The sequence below is a fragment of the Podarcis pityusensis genome (assembly GCF_964106645.2).
Source record: "Podarcis pityusensis genome assembly, chromosome: 1".
NCBI classification, from domain to species: domain Eukaryota; kingdom Metazoa; phylum Chordata; class Lepidosauria; order Squamata; family Lacertidae; genus Podarcis; species Podarcis pityusensis.
Genome location: NC_138028.1, coordinates 38247660 through 38274632, shown reverse-complemented (window position 1 = coordinate 38274632; position 26973 = coordinate 38247660). Strand labels below are relative to the sequence as shown.

At 44.0% G+C, this 26973-nt stretch overlaps 1 long non-coding RNA gene across 1 annotated transcript in view; it reads right to left on the bottom strand.

Moving 5' to 3' along the window:
- The window catches only part of LOC308462600, a 54548-nt gene extending 29949 nt beyond the window's left edge, over positions 1-24599 (bottom strand). Inside the window, exon 1 of the long non-coding RNA XR_013979226.1 lies at positions 24457-24599. This is a non-coding gene — a long non-coding RNA (uncharacterized lncRNA). The remainder of the gene's footprint in view (positions 1-24456) is intronic.
- Positions 24600-26973: the final 2374 nt, after the last annotated feature.

The window sequence follows — 26973 nt, the reverse complement described above, 5'->3', positions numbered from 1 at the left end:
GTGTTATTCTGCAGATTCTGACAACTGTTATTAGAAAGGGCAGGCATGTCAAAGTGAAAATTCATCAGAAAAAATATAATCTGCAGAGATTCAGTTTGGATTCAGCTCAAGCTTTGGATGAAAGTTTTAGACTTGCACTCTCTGTAATAGTTCACTTGGTGCTTTCTGCAACAAGGAGGGTGATAAAAAGACAGAATGAAAAACAAAAAAACAAAACCACACACCAGGAAATCACAAACAATAAATTGAAGAGTCCTGGCTCTGTGTGTGTCTCTCTCTTCTGGAAGTTAGAAATGGAAGTTAAAGGCACAAAACTCTCCCATATAGCTGTCACTTCCTTCACTGCTGAGCGTATCACTAGCGGTGACATGGATTTTCATGGGAGTGTCTTATTATTAAGCTTCCATCACTTCCACAGTAAAAGACTGTTGCATGCATTGAAGGGAAGAAAGAGGCAAGGACCATTGCTTGCTGACAGCTGAGACTTGGTATTCTCTTTTAAAAGTGCTTTCCCCAAAACTCCCTGCAAGAAATAGACTCCTTGGGGAGTCTTCTGTGGCCTGTACTTGTGAAGGTGTGACTCCAGCGTCAAGTGCAGAAACAAGTCAGTTTTCTTTGCTGTTCTAAAAATGACACTGTCAGGATATTTTCAAGGGCAGCCCCATGGATTTTGTAAGGGATAGTAGTCTTGGTCTTCAAAGACTATATGTACTGTGTTGCAGTGCTCCATGTTTTAAAAGTGAGACAAAGGCACTGTGTTTCACTCCAACCCTTTAAAATAATTTCATGTAAGATGTTCAGGGAACCTGTCTGCTTCCCTCAAGTTGTCTTTCAAATGGCAATGTGGAGATCTGGTGGGAATGTGCTTGATGCCAAATAAAGATCTTCCTAGTTCAGCGTCGCCTACACTGACTGGTAGCCATTCTCTTGGATTTTAGATAAGTCTGTTTCCCAGCCCTACCATGGTGCCTACCTAGGGGCAGTGAAGGCAGCAAAGAAGGCATACTTTGCTGCCTCCATTGCATCCTCATCATGCCATCCAGCAGAGATTTTCCGGGTAGTGTGGGGCCTCTTGCAGTCTGGCCCAAAGGAGGTGGCAGAACCAAAGGCAGCTTGCTGTGGCTTGTTTGCAAAGCATTTTGAGGATAAAATTGCTTGCACCCACCAAGCAGATGGATATAGCAGATGAATCTCATGGGGTGTACAGAGCAGTCTAGTCCAGGGGTCAGCAACCTAAGGCCCATGGGCCAGAAGTGGCCAGGGGAGGTTGTTTGACCGACCCATGAGCAGCCTCCGAACTGAGCTGCTTGCTCGCACGCTGTGCTAAACTGGTGCAGCGCAGTGTGGGGACTTGCTTCCGCAGCGCCAAAAATCGTGCCTGCACAGATGCTGAAAATTGTGGTTGCACATGTGCAGATGCCAAAAATCACAGGGGGGGCAATTTAGCCCACAGAGGGATCTCTGTGGGACTGATCTGGCCCAGGCAAGATAAAGCTTGCTGACCCCTGGTCTAGTCCTGTTGTGTTTGGTGACTTTAAGTTAGTAAGGCTCAAGGATGTGACAAGGTGCTTGGATTGGTCATGGCGACCACTTGCGTTCTGGACTCCTGCTCCTCTTGGCTGATAAAAACCAGCAGGGAGAGCCCAGCTGGCTGGGCCAGGGAGGTGTTTAATGCCTCTTTGTGAGAGGGGGTGGTTCCTACCTGCTTGAAGGAGGCATTGGAAAAACCACTCCTCAAGAAGTCCTCCGTGGATTCAGAAAATCTAAGTACCGTATTTTCTGCTCTATAAGACTCACTTTTTCCCTCCTAAAAAGTAAGGGGAAATGTGTGTGCGTCTTATGGAGCGAATGCAGGCTGCGCAGCTATCCCAGAAGCCAGAACAGCAAGACAGATCGCTGCTTTCGCTGCACAGCGATTCCTCTTGTTATTCTGGCTTCTGAGATTCAGAATATTTTTTTCCTTGTTTTCCTCCTCCAAAAACTAGGTGTGTCTTATGGTCTGGTGCATCTTATAGAGCGAAAAATACGGTAACTACCAGCCAGTTGCTAATCTCCCCTTCTTGGGCAAGGTTCTTGAGCAGGTTCCAGGCACTCTTGGAGGAAACTGATTTGCCAACATCAGCTTCTAAGTGGTTTACAAAGAATTAAAAACCAGTACATGAATATTAAAGCGAAAACATCAATTAAAACAATCCAGCAATTAAAACAGGAGCCTCAGGCTGAGAGATCAGGGGAATGCCTGAGTAAAGAGGTGTGTCTTAATTTCGTCGTAGGAAATCCCATAGTTTAACTATGCACTGTGTGAAGAAGTACTATTTGTCTTTCCTGGTTCTCCTGCTAGTCAGCTTCATTGGAAGACTATGGGTTCTAGTAATATGATAGACGTTGAAAAACTTCTTCCTACTCCCTATCTTGACACCTTGCACAATTTTATACACCTTTGACACGTTGCACGGGGATCCGGGTGGCGCTGTGGGTTAAACCACAGAGGCTAGGACTTGCCGATCAGAAGGTTGGCAGTTCGAATCCCCGCGACGGGGTGAGCTCCCGTCACTTGGTCCCTGCTCCTGCCAACCTAGCAGTTCGAAAGCACGTCAAAGTGCAAGTAGAAAAATAGGTACCGCTCCGGCGGGAAGGTTAACAGTGTTTCCGTGCGCTGCTCTGGTTTCACCAGAAGTGGCTTAGTCATGCTGGCCACATGACCGGGAAGCTGTCTGCGGACAAACGCCGGCTCCCTCGGCAAATAAAGCGAGATGAGCGCCGCAACCCCAGAGTCAGCCACGACTGGACCTAATGGTCAGGGGTCCCTTTACCTTTAACATGTTGCACACTTATTGGCCTTCACACCCTCTAAACTAAAACATCCCAATCTACTTTAGTCTTTCCTTCTAGGAGAGTTATTCTGGTCCTTTGATAATTTGGGTTGCCCTTTTCTGTTCCTTTTCCAGTTCTACACTATCCATTTTGAGGTGTGGTGACCTAAACAGTACAGAATATTGTAATCTGTAGTATTGATTGTATAAGCTCTCAGCTGCTGTCCAAATGTTCTAGAAATAACAGTAAATCTGAACCTGGACTTTTAAGTCTTGGATCATATGTTTCATTGCTTTTTTAAAAAAGGCAAAACTATTCCCAATCAGCCTATATGGCATAATCAGAATAGTGTATGCTCAGAATAGTAAACGTAATATGGGCATAGAATATAAATGTTCAATCCTGCCACTGCCAAAAACCTTGCAGAAGAGATTACATTTTCAGTGCTATATATATATTGCTTATCTAAACCAATCACAGTCTGACACCCACAGCTCTGGGAAAGATCTTAACTCTTATGACTTGGCAGAACACGAACTTAACAGATGGACATAAGAGTAAGTAGCCAAAAAGCTTGTACTCTATGTACATTTAGGGTGATGGTTGATGACAGGATTCCCAGACTGGAATTTCCAAACAGCTGTCAATCCTGAATCTATAAGCCTATGTTTAAAGGGATATGTCACAGCTAATCCTATTCTGAGATAATTCCATTTACAAAGACAATAATTTCTAGAAGTAGCCCAGGAAATCACATTGTCTGTTTTGGGAGTTGTTGTTTTTTAAAACCCAAACAACTATCTGTAATATCTATTTTAAAAAAAATATATCTAAGCAAATAAGAATCCTTCACTGTTTTACATTTTAAAAATGTAAGCAAGAAGGAAAGCTAAATGTATGCATTTATTTTATTTATTTAGGAAATGCATATTCCTCTATTCACTATACGCCTCAAAGCAGCTTATAGAAAAAAATTAAGCATGCAATGTATAAACTTTAAAATAGAGATTGAAGCATAAAAAACAGGACATTGGAACAAGAAGAATGGGGCAAATTTCCTTGAAATGAAATTATTTTAACCTAGCACCTGAAACTTACAGAATTTACAGAATTTACAGAAGCCATCCTGGTTTCTGATTTGATCCTGGAGTGTCCCACTTTTCCTTAGGATGCCCCTATTTTCTTCAGAGAAATGTTGGAGTGTATGCAAATTCATGGAACATAAGGCAGTCAATGGCTACTTGCCCTGACAACTATATTCCATCTTCATTGTGAGAGGCAATATGCCTCTGAATGCCAATTTCTGGGATTCGTGAGCAGAGAAAGTGCTTTTGTCCTCAGCTCCATGCTTGCAGTTTTCCATAGGCATCAGGCTGGCCACTGTGAGAACAGGTTATTGGGCTAGATGAGCCTCGGGTCCAATCCAGCAGGTTCTTCATGTGTTCTTAGGGAGAACAGGTTGCCAGACGCACATGTGTATCACCACAAACAGAGGCTCTTATGTATGGCGATCTACCAAGGGTTTGGCAAATCTTGTTTCTGCTGCTTTAGAATTGTCAAAATAAGAGCAGATGTGAAGCATCTGTTGAGTCAGGCAGCGATGTGCGGTTGGTGGACAAGTTTCATCCTGGTGGATTTTAAGTTGTTGGGCAGGCCTGCCTTGCATGAGGGTTAGTGAGTGTGAGGCCTCATATTTCAAAAGGAATTGGGTAAGTTGCTGTGCGGAGGGTGCAAATGATGTAGTCTCAAGGTGGAATAGATGTTACATTGTTCATCCACTTGATGGCAGTGACATGTAATGGAAGTCTCCCTCCCTTACAAGTAGTGTGTGACAGAAACTGAAAGTCATCTCCTTGACTATTCTTTCAGGATGACAGTGTCTTCTTAATACTTAACAATTATAGCAGCTTCCACAACCACTTCATGACAGAACACCTCTTAGATAAGCGCAGGCAACCTACAGTCTTTTGTATTTATTCAGAACCAAAACAATTTAAAAATAGAAAATAGTTTTCTTCTTGCAGAAGCAACTGGAAAGAAAAAGGCAACTGCAAACTGAACTGTAAATGTTGCTATCTATATAAAATCCTGGCAAGAAGTTACGTGTGTGTGTGTGTGTGTGTGTGTGTGGCAGTTTTAAGTCCTGGTGCCAAACAGAAATACTGGCATTCACCAAGGGGTGTGGATATCTGAAGAAAACATTGCCTGATAACATTTAGATGGAACATTTCCAAACTTGATATATGACAGACAATATTTTAAGATAGGTTTGAAAATGAAATGGTATATCTTCTTTAAAAAAAGAAAAAAAAAAGATTGCCCACAAATCTCGATGGCCCATATTTTAAACACATCCTAACTCCACACAATAGGTTTCATTTCTCTCAGTAATGTACATGTATGGGTCTGTACTTGTGGTGGACATATGTGGGTTCAGTTGTACACCTTGTAACATGGGCAATTTGATGAGCATTCATTTGTGGGGAGGTCAGAAGATGCTGCAATCAAAGCAAATGTTATCCCACACGTCCCAGTGCATTTTCCTACCACTTTCCATGACGTTAAAATACAGGTCTTTTGGGGAAATGGGTTTGTTGCACAAGAACAGGCATGGACAAATTCGGCCCTCCAGATGTTTTGGGACTACAGCTCCCATCACCCCTAGCTAACAGGACCAGTGGTCAGGGATGATGGGAGTTGTAGTCCCAAAACATCTGGAGGGCTGAGTTTGCCTATGCGCACACAAGCGGTTAATTGTGTAACATGAATTTGTTGGTATGCAATCGCATTGCAGGGGGTTAGACTAGATGACCCTCGGGAACCCTTCCGACTCTACAATTCTATGATTCTATGACTTCTCTTCCACCGTTAATGTTGGAAATTGCCACACTGTTAAACAATGCCAGAGCTATGCAGCAACTGTGTAGAAAAGTCCCACATGAATTGACATTTTCATCTCCAAAATGGCAGTGTGAAGCAGCCCCACATTTCTTCTGACCTGTGGAGAATGATACAAAAGGAAATGCCTCTTGAGGAAATCTCCTGGCTATACAGGTAATAGAACACCATGTCCTCACCTAGAATCATAGAATCATAGAGTTGGAAGAGACCACAAGGGCCATCGAGTCCAACCCCCTGCCAAGCAGGAAACACCATCAGACATATGGTTGTCAAGCCTCTGCTTAAAGACCTCCAAAGAAGGAGACTCCACCACACTCCTTGGCAGCAAATTCCACTGTCGAACAGCTCTTACTGTCTGGTAACTTGCCTGCCAGTTCTCGTTTTCAGTTGTTGGTGGTGACATCAATGGTGATGGAGGCAAGCTATGCTCCTAACATGCCTTCGTGTAAAAGTTCTCTTTGGCACACCAGAAATAAAGCAGGTGTAAACAATGGAAAGCTTTTCTCAGCGCTGAGAAAAAATGCTGTGTGAAAAAACAACAGACTAGGAACAAGCACTACATTAATCTTCCCAGCCCTCTTGCAGAACATTTGTAATGGAGTGCATTTTCCTACTACCGCATTTTAGACTTATCTGCAGAGAAATCTGATGGGAAACATTTTTGTTCTGTGGGCCATGAATGTTGCATGCCCATGAGCACATGGATGCTGTAGATTCCTTGCCTGGTGAGTAAAATTCCAGAAAAGTTATTGCTTTGCTAGATCTAACCCAGTTGTCCAAGTGATTTTGGTACTTTCTGCCCTATCATTTACAAAATAATGTATTTGCATCAAATACATTCTCTCTCCAAAGTAGAAATGAAACTAAAGACTTAGAGGAGGGTGGAGCTCAGCAGTTGGACTATCCTTGGAGGAGCTGGAATTAGATCATATTAGGTAATCAGCATGTGTCCGAAACAAAAGTGATGCCATGGCTGTCAAGTGAGGAGATGACCTTTTCACTAGTCTTTTGTATAGCTATGTATGTTTCTTTAATTTGCGGTGATGGCTAGTGTGCGGAGCCACCAGATGCTGCTGAACTAGAACTCCTCTCATCCCTGGCCATTGGCCATTCTTGGTGGGGTTTGGGGAGTTGCAGTTTAAGAACATCTGGTGGGCCCAAGGTTCCAACACCTGTTTTAAATGAATTTTAATGTTTTCTGGTAGCTGGGAGCTACAAACCAGCTGGAGTAGGGGGTGAAATTAACAGTTTGGCTGCTTAAAATATAGTGGGACTAGGAAACAGGGATCTGAGTTTTTTCTTGAGGGGAGGGGAGAGGGAGGGATCTGCTGATGGATGCTGTTTGCTTTGCAGAAAGCTGACATTGCCTTAAAGTCTGCCTTTTGGGGTGCTTACTCGCCTCATACATCTGTGAACTGCCCTGAGACCTCCGGGTATAGGGCAGTATATAAATTCAATAAATAAAATCATCATCATCATTATCATCATCAGCATCAGCATCATCATTGTAAATGTTTGACCAAAAAGTAAAAGTCCCCAGTATTTATTCTCACAAGGAAAATGACTCTGTAGTGGTAGCCTACTTCTACTCTAAAAAGGAGAGAATACAAAGGGCATTCTGTATTTTTATATTTGTAAGCTGCTTTGAGGCCATTTACAGTGGTACCTCTGGTTGTGAACAGGATTCATTCTGGAGCCCCGTTTGCAACATGAGCAGAACGCAACCCACGTCTGTGTGTGCGCGGGTTGCGATTCGCCGCTTCTGTGCATGCTCATGACGTCATTTTCAGCGTCTGCGCATGTGCAAGCGGTAACCCTTTCCGGTACTTCTGGGTTGTGACAGGACACAACCTGAAAAGATTTAACCTGAAGCAAATGTAACAAGAGGTATGAATGTACAATGAAAGGTAGGGTAATAAATTATATAAATGAAAAAAGCTATTTTGGAGTAAATAAATACAACATAAAAGAGGCAGACACTTCCAAAAAAGTGAGGGATCAGGTAATACTCTTTCATGTAAGAAGAGAATAAAATTATGTTCATCTGTGAATCTGGTGCATAGGGTAGAGTCAATCTAGAAGGTTCTTCACTGAAGAGCTGCAGTAGTACAGTTTGCCACATGGGGCAGTGGACAGCAGCTCCTAGCAGGCTGCCACTCAGACTTGGAACGGAGACTCGCAAACTCCTGGCCCTGGTCCACATGGTGAGAACTTCCAAATATGACAGAAGAGAGAGGGGAAAGTTTTCAAAGGGAAGGTGTTTGGGGAGCATTATTCTGGCCAATGTAAAAGTGTCTTCCTTCAGCCCTAAGAAAGCCTCTCAGGACTGATTCATGCAGCTGTGAGAAGATGCTTCCCACGAAGCAAGAATGTTTTTTTGGTAACGTCACAGCATTGATAGAGCTAGGAAAGCAAAAGTTCCTCTGTCTTATTCAGCCTTTGAAGATTATTATTTACTTTCCTGTTTAAAAATTGGGAAGTGACTTGCTGCTGTTGTTGTTGTTGTTTAGTCGTTTAGTCATGTCCGACTCTTTGTGACCCCATGGACCAGAGCACGCCAGGCACTCCTGTCTTCCACTGCCTCCCGCAGTTTGGTCAAACTCATGCTGGTAGCTCCAAGAACACTATCCAACCATCTCGTCCTCTGTCGTCCCCTTCTCCTTGTGCCCTCCATCTTTCCCAACATCAGGGTCTTTTCCAAGGAGTCTTCTCTTCTCATGAGGTGGCCAAAGTATTGGAGCCTCAGCTTCCAGATCTGTCCTTCCAGTGAGCACTCAGGGCTGATTTCCTTAAGAATGGATAGGTTTGATCTTCTTGCAGTCCATGGGACTCTCAAGAGTCTCCTCCAGCACCGTAATCCAAAAGCATCAATTCTTCGGCGATCAGCCTTCTTTATGGTCCAGCTCTCACTTCCATACATCACTACTGGGAAAACCATAGCTTTTACTATAGAGACCTTTGTCGGCAAGGTGATGTCTCTGCTTTTTAAGATGCTGTCTAGGTTTGTCATCGCTTTTCTCCCAAGAAACAGGCGAGACTAAAGGTACCCCTGCACGTACGGGCCAGTCGTGTCCGACTCTAGGGTTGTGCGCCCATCTCACTTAAGAGGCCAGGGGCCAGTGCTGTCACTTCCGGGTCACGTGGCCAGCGTGATGAAGCTGCAGCTGGCGAGCCAGCACCAGCGCCGCACACGGAAATGCCGTTTACCTTCCCGCTATAAAGCGGTACCTATTTATTTACTTGCACTTAGGGGTGCTTTCGAAGTGCTAGGTGGGCAGGAGCTGGGACCGAACGACAGGAGCTCACCCCGCCGCGGGGATTCGAACCGCCGACCATGCGATCGGCAAGCCCTAGGCACTGAGGTTTTACCCACAGCGCCACCCGCATCCCTTTAGAGAGAGTCCTGCCTGAAACCCTGGAGAACTGCTGCCATTGTAGACAATACTGAGCTAGATTGACCAATGGCAAGGCTCAGTATAAGGCAGTCTCCTAGGTTCCTAAGAGCCCACAGGAAACTTGGGGCCAGCAAAAAGCAGAAGATTGGTCCTGGTGTGGGAGGAAACTCTCCCATCTCCTTGCCACACCTGACATGGTAAGCTCCCTTCAGCCATACCAGAACAGATGTTCCATCTGTGTGCATGCCCAGGGTCATATTAAGACCTTTAGAGGCCCATAGCAATGAAAAGATCTTGATGCCCCCATATATATCTAAATATAAACAATAATAAGCCGAAAAATAAAACTGTATTTTTCAAAATGAAACAAAACCTACAGTAAGATGGAAAATAATGTTTCTTTTGGTATTCGTCCACTTTATATTTGAAAAGTTTTCCCCTACTTTTCATGTCTCTGATCAGATCCTCGAAACTAATCATACATAACACATCTGCTTCTATACTTAGTAGACATAAGGAGTCCAGTTTCCTTGTTGCATAGTTGTTCTGTTGGGATTTTTAATGTACTTCAACTGAGAAAATGAACGCTCAGCTGAGCAATTTGTGGTGCCCCCTTCCTTTGATGCACTAAGCGTGTGCTTATTTTGCTTAATGGTTAATCCAGCCCTGCACTTGCCATTGTGTCATTCAGAAGGGAGCAGGGGCGTTATAAAAGTAGAGATTGGGCAGGATGGATGGGTGGGGAAGAGTTTCGGTAAACACAGATCCTCTCTGCTTGCAATGCATAGGGGAAAGCCTTCTACCATGATAGCTCCTGAACAGCTCTTTCCTAAACACGCTTAGAAATTGAACCTAAGGGAGACAGTGGGCTAGAAATGAATGCAGGGTGGTATTCTGCATGCTGCATGCTAGCATTTACTCACTCCTCACATTTCAATGTTCCCATATACAAGAGCATCTAAGTACATATACCAAACTACACATTGATTTCCTATGTTGTATCCTTAATGCATGGAAAGTGTATGGATTGTGCATATTTTTTTTGAATTTAATAAATAAATCCTCTACCTCAAGGATTTCAAGGTGGGAAACTCCATGGGAAGATGACACATGATGCAAATGAGACTTCAGTCCAGTATACCTAAAGGAGTGTCTCCACCCCTATAGTTCAGCCCAGACACTGAGGTCCAGCTCCAAGTGTCTTCTGGCGGTTCCCTCACTGCAAGAAGTGAGGTTACAGGCAGTGGCGAAGCTGCATGCTCCGGCACCAGGGGCAGAGAGCAGGCTGGGGCATGATTGGTGAGTGTCCCAGAGGCGTGGCACGTCGCCCGCGGGGGCGTGGCATGCATCCTGGGGTGCTGCCTGCAGGGCGTGGCTCCCGGCGCGGTGGAGGGGTGTGCAGTGCATGTCGGTGCGGCCGTGATGGTAACCCCGTCCCTGATGGTGCCGAGAGCGGTGCGCTGCCCCTGCCCCCCGTTCCTCCACCAGTGGTTGCAGGGATCCAGGCAGAGGGCCTTCTCGGTCATGGCGCCCACCCCGTGGAATGCCCTCCCATCAGATGTCAAGGAAATAAACAACTATCTGATTTTTAGAAGACATCTGCAGGTGGCCCTGTTTAGGGAAATTTTAAATGTTTAATGTTTTATCATGTTTTTAATATTTTGTTGGAAGCCGCCCAGAGTGGCTGGGGAGCCAGATGGGCAGGGTATAAATTTATTATTATTATTATTATTATTAGTAGTAGTAGTAGTAGTAGTAGTAGTAGTATCATCATCATTATCATCATTGGGACAGTGAGCACAATCCTTATTCTCCTGCCACACGTACTTGCCCTACACAAGAGGCTTTGGTCTCCTGATTTCAATCTGAGCTTGTATTTTAAAGCAAGCATATTTAAGACTGTGACTCAGTCCCATATACTTGACTGTGTCACTGAAGTTTAAGCCAATATTGGATTTTGGTGTGCTTAAAAAAGAAAAGAAACAACAGTGAAATTGGAATTGATTGTGATGTACAAAGCACACTTACTTAGAAGTCAGTCACACTGAGATCAAATGGGCTTGTTTCCAAGTAAACATGTTTGGAATTGGACTCATAGATGATGGAAAGGAGGTATGGGTGATAAGAACATAATCTGCTGAACCATTAATGGGATTAGCAATAATGGATTATTATTACAGTAAATTTCTTTTGGAGGCAAAATACACTTAAAAGGATTTATTTCAAAATGGTCCTAAATTCCTAAGCCTATCATGCAGAGACAAACATTCAATGTTTTTGCATGGAATCTAATGAAATTAAATATATCTATAATGATGATTCAGCTTCCAGCAGCAATGTTTTAAATAGTTCAAATCTTAAATTAACTGAAGCTCTGCAAACAGTTTAACATCAAAAATTAAGAAAACAGCCTGAACCATAGTTCTGGATTAATTAATCCTTAATATGAAGAAAATTGGTGTTGTTAACATCTGCAATCTACATTTTATTCAGAATACAAAGCAGATCTATCATAAATATAATAAGTACTAATGGTGACCCTAAGGGGTAGATGCCCCCCCCCCCAATGAGCCCAATTTGAACTGAGCTTGTTGGGTGCAACATGCTGTTGTTGGTTTTTTTTTGGGGGGGGGGCAGAAAACTGGAAGGGTAGGGGTAATGGAATGGAATATCCTCACAAAGGGCATGGGCAGTTGGCTGAAACCTGAACAGGTCCCATTATAAAGAAGTAGTACTATTTAATTGTTTTGAAACCTCATGAATCCCAGCACAGGCTCTGATCTCTTCAGCTGTGTGGGTGGTCACAGTAACTGCAGCGTTGAGCAACAGCTCTGGCGTGTCAAGAGCAGGTGCCAAATGAATCTTCAGCTAAGAATTAATTATTTCATTTCTGAGAGATGTACAACATTTTGCCCAAAGTGAATTTCTAGTTTGTATTGTGCTTTGGGCAAGGGATGTTTGCCACCAGCAGGGCGTGAACCTGAGAAGAAAAGGTGAGAGCCTAATTTGGGAGATGGAGGGAGAGAAAGGAGAAGTGATGCAAGGGAGCTGGAAAGAAAGCCAGAGAGGGAGAGCTGGTTGGTGTCTGTGTGTTTCTGTGTATTGGAAAAGAGAGCTGGAAGAGGTAAAATTCACATTACATTTCACATTGCCGTTCTCCATGATGTTCAGTTAGAATCACCTTTCTTATAACTTGAAGCCATCGGTTCAGGTCCTATCGTCCGGAGCAGGAGAAAACAAGTTGGCTCCATCTTTCACATGACAGCACAAATCATGGGTAAGCAAGCACCTGCAATTCCTGGAATCTTGCACCACTCTGAGATTGTTGTGGCCTGCAAAGTTAATTTTATCCAGGAATGTTATATTCCAATAATTAACAAACAATGTCCGTTTTTTCAATAAAATTGATGCACATCCTTCAATGTCTCTTTTGTAGCAGGTAAATCGCATCAACAATGCTTAGGATCGCTGTTTTTGAGTGCTCTATGCTAGACCTCTGTTTTTATACCGTGGTTTTTATTTTCTAACCAGGAAAAAAGACAAACCACAGCAGCAGATGCACAAAAACATATGTAAGATGTGTTTTGCTTGTTCCCAAAAGCCCCTTAGGGAACGCTTTGCAAGGAATAGTTAGCAGAACTAGCCATCCATTGCAAAATCTCGCTGCCTGGCATTTCATCACCATGCCATGGAGTCGCTTCCTCAAAGTGAGAATGTATTGACTTGAAGCAACAGTAGATACCAAATCATCCTAAAAGCTTTGCAGAGCTGTTAGACAATAACTCAGAACAAAGTCACAGGGAATGCATATTTCTCTGTGCAACTAGATGATTAAAAGGAAAACATTTGTTCACACTTCATTTACATTTATTAAAGTGCCAGGATAGCTGCTCATTGCAGAGTGGGTATATTCAGGATAAATAAGTTAAATCTGAGAAATTAATTAGTTCCACTAATTATGCTTATTCTTGTATAAATTAATAAATTTCAAGCAAACATGAAAAAATTAACGAATTTCTTTGCATCTGTAATTACCTGCATAGAGAGCTTTATAACAAATCATGACATGGGGGCTGTACAGCAAGCTTGATTTCTTTCTTTCTTTTTGGTAACAAGAGATAAACTTGTGAATTAAGTTTTGCATGGTATCAGTTTCAGTTAGCAATGAAGTAGCCAGACAGGTTAAAAACATGCAGAGCCGTTTCCTTTATCGGGACCTAGAAGCAAAGCAAAATGCTTGTGGGTTAATGCTTATCTGCAGCGAATGGCTCAGGGCTGGTCATATTTTGACAGCCATCTGTTGACATTTTACAGATGGTGAAGGGCCTAGAGACCAAGTCCTTTGAGAAAAGGCTGAAGGAGATGGGTATGTTTTGCCTGGGGAAGAAACAATTAAGAGGCTATGTTATAGCCATTGACAAATATTTGAAGGGCTGTCGCGTAGATGATGAAGCAAGTTTGTTTTCTGTTGCTCCAAGGGTCGGACCCAGCCAGCAAGTTCAAGAGACGTGAAAGGGGATTTTGACTACATTATGAAGAATCTCCTGACAGTACGAGCTGTAGAACAGACTGCCATGGGGAGTGGTGGGCTCTGCAAAACAGAGGGGGTGCCTATCAAATGGATTTCCTGAATTGGTGGGAGGGTTATGACCAGATGAGATCCCTTCCACCTTTATAATTCTGTTGCTTCAATAGTGTGTGCAGGCATGAGTCTTGGGAACAATACCTGCAGCTCTGCTGCAAGACCATACAGAAATCTGTTTCCAAAGTATTATTTATTATTTGTTGGTTGCATTGATATCCTACCTTTTCCTACAAGTTGTGGCATGCAAGGTTCTCTCTCCTCCTCATTTAATAAGGCTAATAGTGGCTACTACCCGCATTGGCTGTGTACAACCTCCAGTGTCAATGTCAGCATGTCAGAATAGCAGTTGCTGGGTATCACAATTGGGGGTACAGTGCTGCGCTCAAGTTCTCCTTTTGGGCTTCCCATAGACATCTGGTTGGCCACTGTGAAAACAAGATGCTGGACCAGCTGGGGAACCCCCTAAGGAACCCTCAGAGGAAGAAGGCTCAGAGCCAGGGGATTGGTGGTGGGATGATGAGGATGTTACAATATTCTTTTCCACCTTAACAGATATTTGGAGTTGTTGTATGTCACATGTCTGTTTACATTCCAGCACAGCTTGCTGAGAACTTCCGTTGTTTGTATAGCTTTTGCTTATGCCTCTTGCTTGGACACGAAAGGAAGAAGACATGTTTTTCCTTTGTCCTGATGCTGAATAAAATGTCTGTAAATACACTTTGTTGTTGTTTGGTCGTTTAGTTGTGTCCGACTCTTCGTGACCCCATGGACCAGAGCACGCCAGGCACTCCTGTCTTCCACTGCCTCCCGCAATTCGGTCAGGCTTATGTTTGTAGCTTCGAGAACACTGTCCAACCAGTAAATACACTTTACACAGCCTCTATCTGCCCTTCTGTTGCGAAGAGTTTTATTCTCTGCTGGTTTCTGAAGCTCGAGTTGCAGTTACATGCTGATCCAAGGACCGGAGATCACCCGGCTGCCGGCGGGTGGGCTGGAGCCAGCTGGGGGCCTGCCAATTGGCCCCATTTCCTTGGACACATCCCAAAAGAGGAGTGGTCAGAGGAGAAGGAGCAGACTAGAAAGAGAAGGTGGCAGAAGCAGAAGCGGAGACAAGGTTTAGTGAACAGGAAGAGTCTGTGGCACAGCACAGTTCAGACTCTGAGGCAGAAGCAGAAGCCAGGGAGTCTCCCCCTTCTGCTGCAACCAGCTCCCCTCCCCACTGGTCCCCTAGAACATGCAGAGAAATGAAGAAAGCAGAGCAGAGAGCCAGTGTGGTGTAGTGGTTAAGAGCGGTAGTCTCGTAATCTGGGGAACCGGGTTCGCGTCTCCGCTCCTCCACATGCAGCTGCTGGGTGACCTTGGGCCAGTCATACTTCTTTGAAGTCTCTCAGCCCCACTCACCTCACAGAGTGTTTGTTGTGGGGGAGGAAGGGAAAGGAGATTGTTAGCCGCTTTGAGACTCCTGAAGGGGAGTGAAAGGCGGGATATCAAATCCAAACTCTTCTTCTTCTTCTTCAGAGGCAGGTTGTGCACAGATGCAGCCATGGGGAAGACCCTGGAGAGGAGGTGTCCTAGTGGGCACTGGGAAGGCATGGGCCTTCAGTCCTCGCAACTGCTTCATAAGCGCAAGACCTTCTAGAACGAGTTGCTGAGTCCACTAGGCAGGAGATGTGGTTTGTGTCAGGAACTGGACTGAAGAGGAGGAGGAATGGTGGAGGTCACTCTCCCCTTCTCCTGTAGCTTCTAGAATGGAGGAAGGCAGTCTCAAATTACAGCAGGGCCTTGAGGGAGATAACAGCTTAGAGAGAGGCAAACAGCAGTTATGAGGTGTTAGGAGAAGGAGGAGGGGAGGCAGAGCAGCTAGCTGACACATTACTGTACAGCATAACTGACCCCCCTTCTCCCAAACACGACGTTTATTAAGAACAAAGGGCATAGAGGAAATTGTCCACGGGCAGATGCCATATAGCATGGGTAGGCAAACTAAGGCCCAGGGCCCAGTTCCGGCCCAATCGCCTGTGGTCAGTCCGGGAATCAGTGTGTTTTTACATGAGTAGAATGTGTGCTTTTATTTAAAATGCATCTCTGGTTTTATTTAAGGGGCCTGCCTGGTGTTTTTACATGAGTAAAATGTGTACTTTTATTTAAGATGCATCTCTGGGTTATTTGTGGGGTATAGGAATTCGTTCAATTTCCCCCCCCCAAAAAAAAATATAGTCCGGCCCCCCACAAGGTCTGAGGGACAATGGACCAGCCCCCTGCTGAAAAAGTTTGCTGACCCTTGCCATAGAGGCAAGTGTTGCTGCTAGAAGGGAAGGGGGAGGAGCTCAGTGCAAGCAACACCATCATTGAGGAATGACTAGATTTCTTGTCTTTCACCGTGATGACTGAATAAAATTATAAGTAAGAACTTTCTTGTTTCCTCCCTGCTTCTTGGTGCTATCAGAGGAGGGAGAGAATTCCTCAAGCCTGACAACTTGTTTCCTTGAATAAATAATTGACTTCACTGGCCTCAGCTGATTCAGTATTTTGCTGCTGACCTACGCCTGACTCCAGCCCTGACCCATACAAAGTTGCCTTATAACAAGTCAATATTTTTATCCATATAACCCAGTAATACCTACTCTGACTGGCACCATCTCCCCAATGTCTCAGGCACCTGGAGATGCTAGAAACTGAATGCATGCAAAGTATGTGTTTTATCATCGAGTTATGGTCTGTTCATGACTTCCAGATTGCACTTCCACCAGGGAACTCCACAGATGCTGTGAGATACTTGCTATGAACCAAGCTTCTAGGTCTTCCTTTGGATTGCAGGTCTTTGCTTTCTTCTACATAAGGGAGGAGACTGACTCTCTTTCATGCATCTCCCTTATCCAGCCAATTCCATTATGGGCAGGTAACAACTCTGGGTCCTTATTTGCCATCTCTAGAAGGTGATGAGGAAGTCTCTGCTGTACAATGGATTCCACTTATCATGGGACAATATGAATAGTCAACTCAGTTCTACTCAGAGTAGACCTATTTAAATTAATAGGACCTAGGTCAGTCATGTCCAGCAGTTTCACTAGGTCTACTCTTGAGTATGGCTAATGCTGAATACAACCCTATGTGTGCATATTATAGCTTTCCCTATAAGGAAAAATATATATTTATATCCTTATAATAGGGATGAAGGGAGGGAGAGAAATGCTAAACTTTTACACTTTTATTTTTACCTTCCCTCATAATTTCACTGCAGTTGTAAATCAGCTAATGCCAAACATAAAACAACTGAAACTCCCAAGACTTTTTAATGCCGTATCTTTGGGGGGTGGAGGAGAAACAATTTATTTGTGTAATAAAACTTACACAGTTCTGATAAAGGCACAGGCGTAGAAATGTCATCTTTTTAAGCATTCAAGTCCTTCCATTTTATCTGTTTGATAAAAACGCTTTCAGGATGTCAAATCCCCGGAGCCTTTCCAAGCCAACTTTCCTGGATGAGAAAGCAAGCGCCGGCAATGTAAACTTTCTAACTAGCTCATTTTGGCTGGAGTTTCTCGAGGCAGATGTTACAAATGACATGGCTTGCCTGTTCTGGGCCTCTGCATGGAAATTATTCACCATGGCAGACGTGGTCCTTTCAGCTTTACTGCCAGTTATGAGCTTGTGATTAACACACCACACTGCCCTGGATAGTTGTTATTTCTCCCCACCCACCCTCCCCATAACTACTGGGACTGGTGCAGAATGATAAGGATATTCTCCTTGACAGATGATATTTTGAGAGACAGCTCTCTTTTTGTTCTTTTGTTCACCTGGTTTCATTCCATTCTCCTACCTATTCGTCACAGGATTCTTTATTTTCCAAAACTGTCTTGGCCATGGCCTTCAGAAGCCTTGCTATCCCCACATAGAGCTTCCAGATTGCTTTTCTGATGGACATTTGAAGATGCCCCAGAGACCAATTCACAGTTATGGCTGCAGCTATTAACATGCAGTATTTATTGCCGCATAGCCAAAGCCGGTGATTTCCCCCTCCTCCTCAAATACACCCTGCATCATTTTACCGGCTGGAGTAAAAGGTCTATTTTAGGAGGAGGTGTTTGCTGCCAAAAGATTAACTGTTTTCTATTCTTACATTACCATTTCAGTTCAATACTATGACATCTGTCGCCCAGCTCTCATGCGCTATGGTAATGGGCAACAATATCTTGCCCAGCTATTAATTGAGCAGTGAAGAAGGCAGCAATTCTCCCCACTTTTATAAGGTATCGCCTTGGATATGCTGCACTCCCCAAGGTTCTAGGAAAAAATAAATTTTGCAAATGGCCATTATTAGACAGGGTTATTCTGCATAGATTGCTCAGATTTTTTTGAAAATGATTTTAATTTTATTTTGTGCAGTAAGGGAAGTGTTACGGAGAACAGTATTCAGAACATAACATGTGGAGATGCTTTGTTACCATTGCAGGAGGAAAAACAAGCAGAAGTCAAGGGCACGTTCTTTCCAGGAAGAAACATCCAGGGCCAATGAAGGGGTGTGGCCTGGAGAGAGTTCTGATGCATTTGTGCTTTCTTAGTTCCAGACACATCCATCTCTTCCAGGGTAGCTAAATATTGTGCTGCTGCATGTAAAATTCAGCAAGGACTAATTTAGCAACCTTATAATTTTATTCTCTGCACTTGACATTTTATAGTATGATATAGTTACTAGTAAATTTATCATTAAAGGTAAAGGGACCCCTGACCATTAGGTCCAGTCATGGCTGACTCTGGGGTTGCGGTGCTCATCTCGCTTTACTGGCCGAGGGAGCCGGCGTACAGCTTCCGGGTCATGTGGCCAGCATGACTAAGCTACTTCTGGCGAACCAGAGCAGCGCACGGAAATGCCGTTTACCTTTCCGCCGGAAGCTTTCGAACTGCTAGGTTGGCAGGAGCAGGGACCGAACAACAGGAGCTCATCCCATCGCGGGGATTCGAACCGCCAACCTTCTGATCGGCAAGTCCTAGGCTCTGTGGTTTAGACCACAGTGCCACCCGCGTCCCTAAATTTATCATTAGGGCTCTCTAATTTCTTTTGCTTGGTTCTGTTTTATACATTTGTTCAGAGTATCTTTTGTAAATACTGGTTATTGACCGCAATAAAGAGATTGATTGATGGACCTCAGTACACGGCAGTTTCCTATAAACCTTTTTTTAAAGATTTCCCTTTCCAGGGAAAGTCTTTTCCCAGCTCTGTTACCTGAGACCCTTGGGGTTGAATGTGGGGCCTTTTGCATTCAAAGCAAATGATCTACCACTGAGATTACCTTCCTTCCACAAACAAGCACGCCCATTACGCTATAGCGTCTTTGAAGTGATTGGAAGCTGCACAGCTAGGCTGATTGGGGGGCTGTTCCCTATATGTTACCGTACCAGATATAATCATTAGATGCAATTGAAAACACAACATTTTGTCAAGGTTTCCCTTGAAGATTAGAAGTGCAATTAGCCTTTCTTTAACTATGGGGATGCTTGTAATGTTTGCCTACTCACTCTCTGTTTGTTTCCATTCTGACTTAATAAATACTTAAGGGGGGGGGGGAATTAACTCTGAAACTTGAACTATTTGTAAAGCAGATGAGAAGAAAGCTAAACAAATAGATGCCTCATTTCCCCTAGCAATAGAGAAAGAGAAAGAGAGAAACAAACGTCACAGCTGTCTTTTTTTATTTTTAAGGGCGGCTAATGTTTAGGTTCAGTTATCAAAATCCACAGCATAGAGGCTGTCGGCTTTTGAAATACATAAACGGTTTCTGTCCTTTTTGTTTCTATGGCAACTGAGTGCTCAGTGCTTTGGCTGGGCACATGAGAACGCTGGGGGGAATCTGAAATTGTTTGAAACAAAAGAAGGTGCAGGGCATGGAGGGGGAGAATCTACACTCTGAAAACAGGGGGGAGGAAGAACCCCAATTTGGGTTTGCTGTGAGCATATGCTATGCCTTTAGGTGGATGTTTGATACAGATCCACAATGAGAGCCTTTCATTTGGCAGTGAAAACTTTCCAATAATGCATTCATTAAGATGAAAAGTCTGCTCACCTTGAATTCACATCTCATTTCAAGCTGAATTTGTTTTTTACATCATATAGTGCTGCCATTCCAGGTTGCCACCAGAGCTCTGTGGGCTGTTTATATGCATCTTACATGCGCATGCACTAAACAGATGTTTGGTGCTAAGTTTTACGAGTTCCATATATGCCATAGGTGCCCCCACATTGTAGAGAGCCAGCGTGGTATAGTGGTTAAGAGCAGTGGACTCGTAATCTGGTGAACCGGGTTCGCGTCCCTGCTCCTCCACATGCAGCTGCAGGGTGACCTTGGGCTAGTCACACTTTTCTGAAGTCTCTCAGCCCCACACACCTCACAGAGTGTTTGTTGTGGGGGAGGAAGGGAAAGGAGAATGTTAGCCGCTTTGAGACACCTTAAGGGGAATGAAAGGCGGGATATCAAGTCCAAACTCTTCTTCTTTTTCTTCAGAAGGTGGGGTCGGGTGAACACGGAGATGGGCCAGAAGGGGGCAGCTTCCCTGTCTTTCCTGTGCATGGCAGGGGGAGGGGGAGGATGAGGGCCACTGGCTGCTGGGGCTATGCTGCTGCCACATTCAGTCCCCCCCCCCACTCCTCACAATGTCGCATGTGTGGTGTCAAGAATTTGTGCAACATCACGTGCGTGACATCAGGACGTTGCGTGGGGCTCCACAATCTTTTCCAGAAATTGGTGCCTCTACTATATGCACACCTCAGTGGGGAGCCAGAAGGGTTACAGCTGAGAGGGTGAAGCCAGGAGTCACCAAAACACACCACAGCTAGTTGTTTAGACCATGTCCCAGCCCCAGCAGAAACCCTTTCCCAGCTCTTCCTCTCTAAGAGGAGCCAGGCTACAGCCTGCTCTAAACGCTGCTCCAAACCATTGCTCTGGTGGCTGCCCATATAGGGCATCTCTGCACAAAAGAACACTTCATTGGTTGCGCCCTATAAATGTGGGATGTGATACGTAAGTAGCAGTCAAGTACAATTCCTTGTTTTCCTAGAGTAGACATGTGGGGGAATGTTTGGTCCAGCCAGCCGAAAATTTCCTGTTTCCTCCTGGCTGCGACATACTTCCTTTTGCATGTGACTAGAGGTGGGCATGACCTTACCTGTCCAGGTAACAAAAGGGCAAGTCACACAGCACAATCTCTCTCTTTTTGACTTACTGTACTCCTTCGTTGGAGCAGCAGAATTTAGCTAGAATTGCTCTGTTGGCTCTCAGCCAACAGAGGACACTGGGATTATCTCCATATGGGATAGTTCCACAAGTAACTTTGTAACTAAGTCTGCCTTCAGGGATCCAACTGTGAACTGATGATGTGAGTAAACTTCTTTTATATACTTAACACAAGATTGTGGCGTGTTTATTCTTTTAAGAGGGATATAAGGGAACATACCAGACATCTAGTAGTGAGCAGCTTAAACAAGCCTGCAACCAGCTATCTGCTGTGCGTTTAAAAGGGAAATGCAAAACTCTGCTATGTTATAGAACTAGCTAACGCAAGTTAGGAAGGATCTTGATAAACAATATATCCTCTTCTTCTTCTTCTTCTTCTTCTTCTTCTTCTTCTTCTTCTTCTTCTTCTTCTTTTTCTATACTTATACCCCACCCATCTGGTTGGGCCTCCCCAGCCACTCTGGGCAGCTTCCAACACAATATTAAAAACACGATAAAACATCAAACATTAAAAACCTCCCTAAACAGGGCTGCCTTCAGGTGTCTTCTAAAAGTCAGATAATTGTTTATTTCCTTGACATCTGATGGGAAGGTGTTTCACAGGGCAGGTGCCACTACTGGTTCCCAGTAACTTCGCTTCTCGCAGTGAGGGAACCACCAGAAGGCCCTCGGAGCTGGACCTCAGCGTCCACGCAGAACGATGGGGGTAGAGATGCTCTTTCAGGTATGCTGGGTCGAGGCCGTTTTGGGCTTTAAAGGTCAGCACCAACACTTTGAATTGTGCTCAGAAACAATTCATTTGTCTACTTGTATAAATAGAAATGATCCTTTTTCATAGCAAGTGAGGGCCTAATATATTGATAACATGTGTAATCTAGGAATAGTGATCAGTGCAGCAACTTTACTACTCGCGCAAACCTGAGGAGAATTCTCCAGCTGAAAACTGCTGGCAATCCGATAGGCACACAGTGCTCCTGACCAGCGCAGGCTTCTACTTTTCGTTTGGAATATAATTAGGTCATCTTGCATGCACCAAACATTTCCATTATAAGGGAGGAATCAAATTACACTGATCTTGACATCATTTTTAGTATTTTGTTAAATATTTTGATTAACATTCTAACTTCTCGTATCTTTATCAAACGCACTTTCTCCATCTGCCTGAAAATCAAAATGAGAATGCAAAGAAGATACCTGCTGGTTTCAAAGTGGCGCTAGTGTGCATATTTATGCATCCTGCACTTCTAGATTTATTTAGTCGCAGGGTTTGAAGTGTGCTGCACCATTACTCTTGCTAAATCCAATTAATGACCCCAAAAGATGCTTAAAGACACTTAAGCTGTATAAATGCTAATAAATGACCAGCGCAAGAGAAGAACACAGAGCACAGCTGCCAAACGGAAGGGGTGGGCACGTAAATATACATGCTTTGCCTGTATATGTGCAGAAAATAAAAATAAGATTGTCATTAGCCACCGTGAACTTTCTATGAGGAAAGGTCGTAGGCAGATACATAAATAATATGAATAATCCAAAATTACTGAAATAAATATTTTTGTGTGCATGCCATTCCTCTCGGTGAGGGACAAAGAGACACATAGGAGGGAATGAGGACAATATATGACAACAGGGGGCTTAGACTAACAAAACAAAAGAATGAAGCACTACAAAGCAACTCTGGTGCATATACTGTACCTATTAGGCCTGGCACAAATGCAGCACTGCTCATTTTAAGGGAATTGGGAGTGGGTTGGGTTGGGTGCATTAAAAAAATTTTTTTTTTCTTTCATTTTCTTGTTTTTCCATCCTTAAGTTCAGTGCTCCACAATTCCTCTTTGGTCATTTCATTAAAATAATTATAGATAGCAATTGAAAAGCATGGCATCACATCATATTGAAGCCAACCTGTCATTCAAAGAGGCATATTAGCGCTAAACACACCTTGCTTATCATTTATAATAGTCTCTACAATGTCAAAGATTCACTGAATTGCAATCATTAGGTTTCAGTTTTCAACCAGCATTCATCTTCATTATCATTAGAGTCAGGATAGAGCTTTCTTTCTTTTTTCTTTTTTTGCTAATTGGGCTTTCCATGTTTTAAATATTCCAGCTTATCAATAAACATGAATTTCTAAGATTCTAAGATATTTAGAGATCGTTAATCAAGTAGGAAGTCTACATTAGTTAATCAGAAAGTTCTTAAGATTTTCAGTTTAAATAAAATATGCCTTTGCCCTGGTTAGCTTCTGCAGTATTTTGTGCAAGAAGAAGATTCACAGCTACTTCAATAAGATATGTTAATTAAATACTGTAATTAAATTTTGCATGGACATTTCGTGTAACTTTCTCCCCTCTCTGCATTCGGATTGACTCTACATGACATCGTGATGTCAAGCTGATTTGACACTAGTCGTGTTGGGGGGGGGGGGGAGAGACTTCAGTTTGAATAACATGAAAATAGCAAGCATTATTTTAATACAAATGTTTGGCAAGTAGGTAGGTGATGCCGAAGCTACATTTCTGCTCACACACTGGTAGCTTGATGAAAGTGGTAGTACAAAGTTATCCTAGCTTACCCTGATGCAAATTATACTTTATAACCCAGGTCAGTGATTCGGTAGCAGCCAGACAAGGTACCCAGGCATTTGTGTGAGCTTTTCTATCTCTTTCTCTTACCTCCATGCTTCAAAACAGTAGCACTCTGTATTGAGAACAGCCTTTGCCAAAGGTGTCATGGGTTTTGGAGACACTCGAACTCAGGACGCAAGGGAGAAATGTGCTAAGAGGAAGGCACGCTTGGTAAATCCACACCGTGATCAACTCCCACCCAGAAACCTATGTCCCCACTGTGGAAGGATGTGTGGATCCAGAATTGGCCTCCGCAGTCACTTGCGGACTCATTGTTAAAATCGTGTTTATGGAAGACAATCTTACTCGGCTATGAGTGATCGCCAAAGAAGACTCTATATTGGCACCCACTTCCCTCATGGCATTAAATGTGTATTAAAAAGCATCAATAAACTCTTGTGGACGTTGGAGGAAGGTGATGGGGAAATGAGATGGAATATTGTACATGGTGCAGGCACCACAGCCTTGCACAATCTGGGTTTGGGAGTGAAACAACACAAAAAGATTTAAATGGCCTTTGAAGAGTGAAAAGAATCGTAGTCCTGATTTTAAGTTGGGCAGGCCCTATCCAGGGGGCAGCAAACTTTTTCAGCAGGGGGCTGGTTCACTATGTCAGTATCATCAGCCCACAGGCAGAGGTACCTGGCCTCCCCCGAGGCAATTGAGCGAGATACTGTGTGTTTACCGTCCGTCTGCGACTCCCGGCAGGCTAGGTAAACAAACCGGCGATCCTCCTCAAACGTGAGCAGGACACACCCTCCTCCTTCTCTCCCTCCCTGCACTCCCCCAGGGAGGGGAAGAAAGACAGACAGGAGTCCTTTCTACATGTTTTATTCCTGTCAATCAACAGTACATAGAAATGTGACTGTTCCCTTCAGACTCCATCAGAAGAGTCACACACTCCTCCCCTGTACTTCCAGTACAGGTCATATGACACTCTGAGCTAACATCCGGTGCTCAGTACAGAGAATAGGCTCCACCTTTTCTCCAACAGTACATCTGCACTGTTTTGCATTCCAGCCATCTGGAGCTGGCTTTTGCCTTGGTGCTTTTTCCCAACATCCTCCCCCAAAAGCATCAATTGGCAAAACATGATCCAGAGAAGAAAACAAACAGTTGTTATACATATAACAGTCCCCTGTTGTTTCAGTTCCACCCTTGGAACTTCCCACCACTGGTTTCACCAGTGTACCTCTCTGGTTGTCTGGCTTCCAAGGAATGAGTGCTTCTGCATTACCTTGGCTAGCTACTCTCTGTTGTGTCTTTGTCTCTGACTTAGACACTGCTTCAACCTGCTTTGAGTTGTTAACAATAGCAACACATGCAACAGCTAAGTTAGCAAACTCTTTTGAGTACCTCTTTGGTGGTACACCCTTTGTAACTCTCTCAGACCTGCGTTTGAGGTTCTGATCCTCTGTGCTCACTGGTTCAACCTTTGGACTCTGTTGAGAACCAGTAGCAATCAGTGGTTCTTCCTTCACCTGTGAAGGTCTATCCATTGTGTGAGATTTTCTCTCAATGACTGTTACAACTGAACTCTCTGAGCTCTCACTGTCATCGTCAGTACCACTGTAATCTGTGACATCAGAAAAATCATCATCATCATCTGAATCGTTACCTGTGGGAAATGTCTGTACTACCCGCTCTTGCTTTGGAGCACTCTCTAGGAACTTTGTGAGAATCACCTGACCAGATTCAGACAAAATTACTCTGTAGAGACCTTTTTCATAACCCACAAAAATGCCTCTGGCATTCTTTACTCCACCTGGAGCTTCTGTTCTCACATGAGACCCGAAAACCTTAAAGTAGGCAACAGAAGGTTTTCTATTGAACAGCTTCTCAAAAGGAGAACATCCCAACTCTGTTGAGACCTTTCTCAACCACACATGAAGATAGGACGCTAGCGATTCGGCCCAATATTCATGTGACAAATGTGAACTCAGCAATTGCGCATTCATCCCCTTTTGCAATTCTTTGTTCACTCTAACACAGACCCCCCTGTTTCACGCTTCGGTCGAAACTGCCACTTTGTGGTCTATCCCTTTTCCATCCAGGAACTTCTGAAACTTCTGTAACAGAAAAATTTGCTTCTCATCTGTGAAAAGACAATCAATGTTAGCATCATGCATACTTTTAACCTTGTCACAAAACTCCTGAAACTTTTCTAAAGTTTCATGCGGTTTCTCCATCATATAAACCCAAGAATAATTAGTGAAACAATCCACACACAAAAGGTAAAATCGTGCACCGCCTCTAGATGGTTCTAGAGGACCAATCACATCAGCATACACCCGCTGAAATGCTCTGTCGACCTTCTTGGTGTTGGTCACCTTCCTGGTGCTCACACTGGTCACACCTGCAAGAGAGATTTCGTTAGAAACAGAAGAATTACATTTCATGTAATCACTTTGATCAAAAGTCAACAAATACAGTCCATCTTTCTCTTTGGCAGTAAGAAACAGTTCTCCGTCTTTGTAGATCTTGCAGCTTTTAGCATCATAGGACAGTTTCAGTCCTTTCTTTGCAATCTGCGACACGCTCAGCAGATTAAATCTCAGTTCTGGAATCAGGTAAACATCACTTATAGTCAAGTTCAGACTCTCAAGATACACAGTCCCAATTCCAGTCGCTTCCAACTCTTGACCGTTGGCCTGTTTCACAGTGAAGCTTTGCTTCCTCAACGTCGAAAATAGTCCTCTGTGCGGGCACATATGAACCGTTGTGCCCGTGTCTAGTATGAACGAGTTCCCAACATCTGGCGTGGTTCCTTTCGCCATCATAGCCTTTGCAGGTTTCACCTGGCACTTGGAACGGCTTTTGCCTGACGCCTCAGGCTTCGTAGAGCTGCTCTTTGCTCTTCTTGACTGGCGCGGCTTCTTACAGTTTCGCTGTAGATGCCCAGTCTGTCCACAATTGTAGCATCGGACAGCACTCAATGCTACTCCATGCTCTCCAGTAGCATCAGCAGTGGGGGAATTAGAACTCTGTTCTTCCCTCCCCCTGTCAGCAACACCCGTTGCGCCTTGTTCAGGAACACCAACAGTTCCAACAGCCACAGTTCCTGCACTCTCCCCTCTGGGGTCAAAGCTATCCTCAGCTTTCGTTGAGCTCTTAGGAACTTGGCCAGCATCATCTTGGCTCACCCCTTCTGGGGTAGTTATCCATCCAGACCCTGATGAATAACTGTCTCTGGTCAGGGAGATGAGTTAAGCAAGTCTCCCCCCTCTTGGCATCCATTTTGAATCAAAGCCTCCAGCTAACACTGTCAAACAAACTGTAAAATCCAACAGTCGTTTTTTTTTTCTTTCTCACGCAGGCAAACTGCAAGTTGTTTACGTTCTTTTACACCTGGCAGCTAAACTCTGGCTGCTATTGAAAGTCCCTTCCAAGGGCACGTGAACTTGTAGCCAAAACAT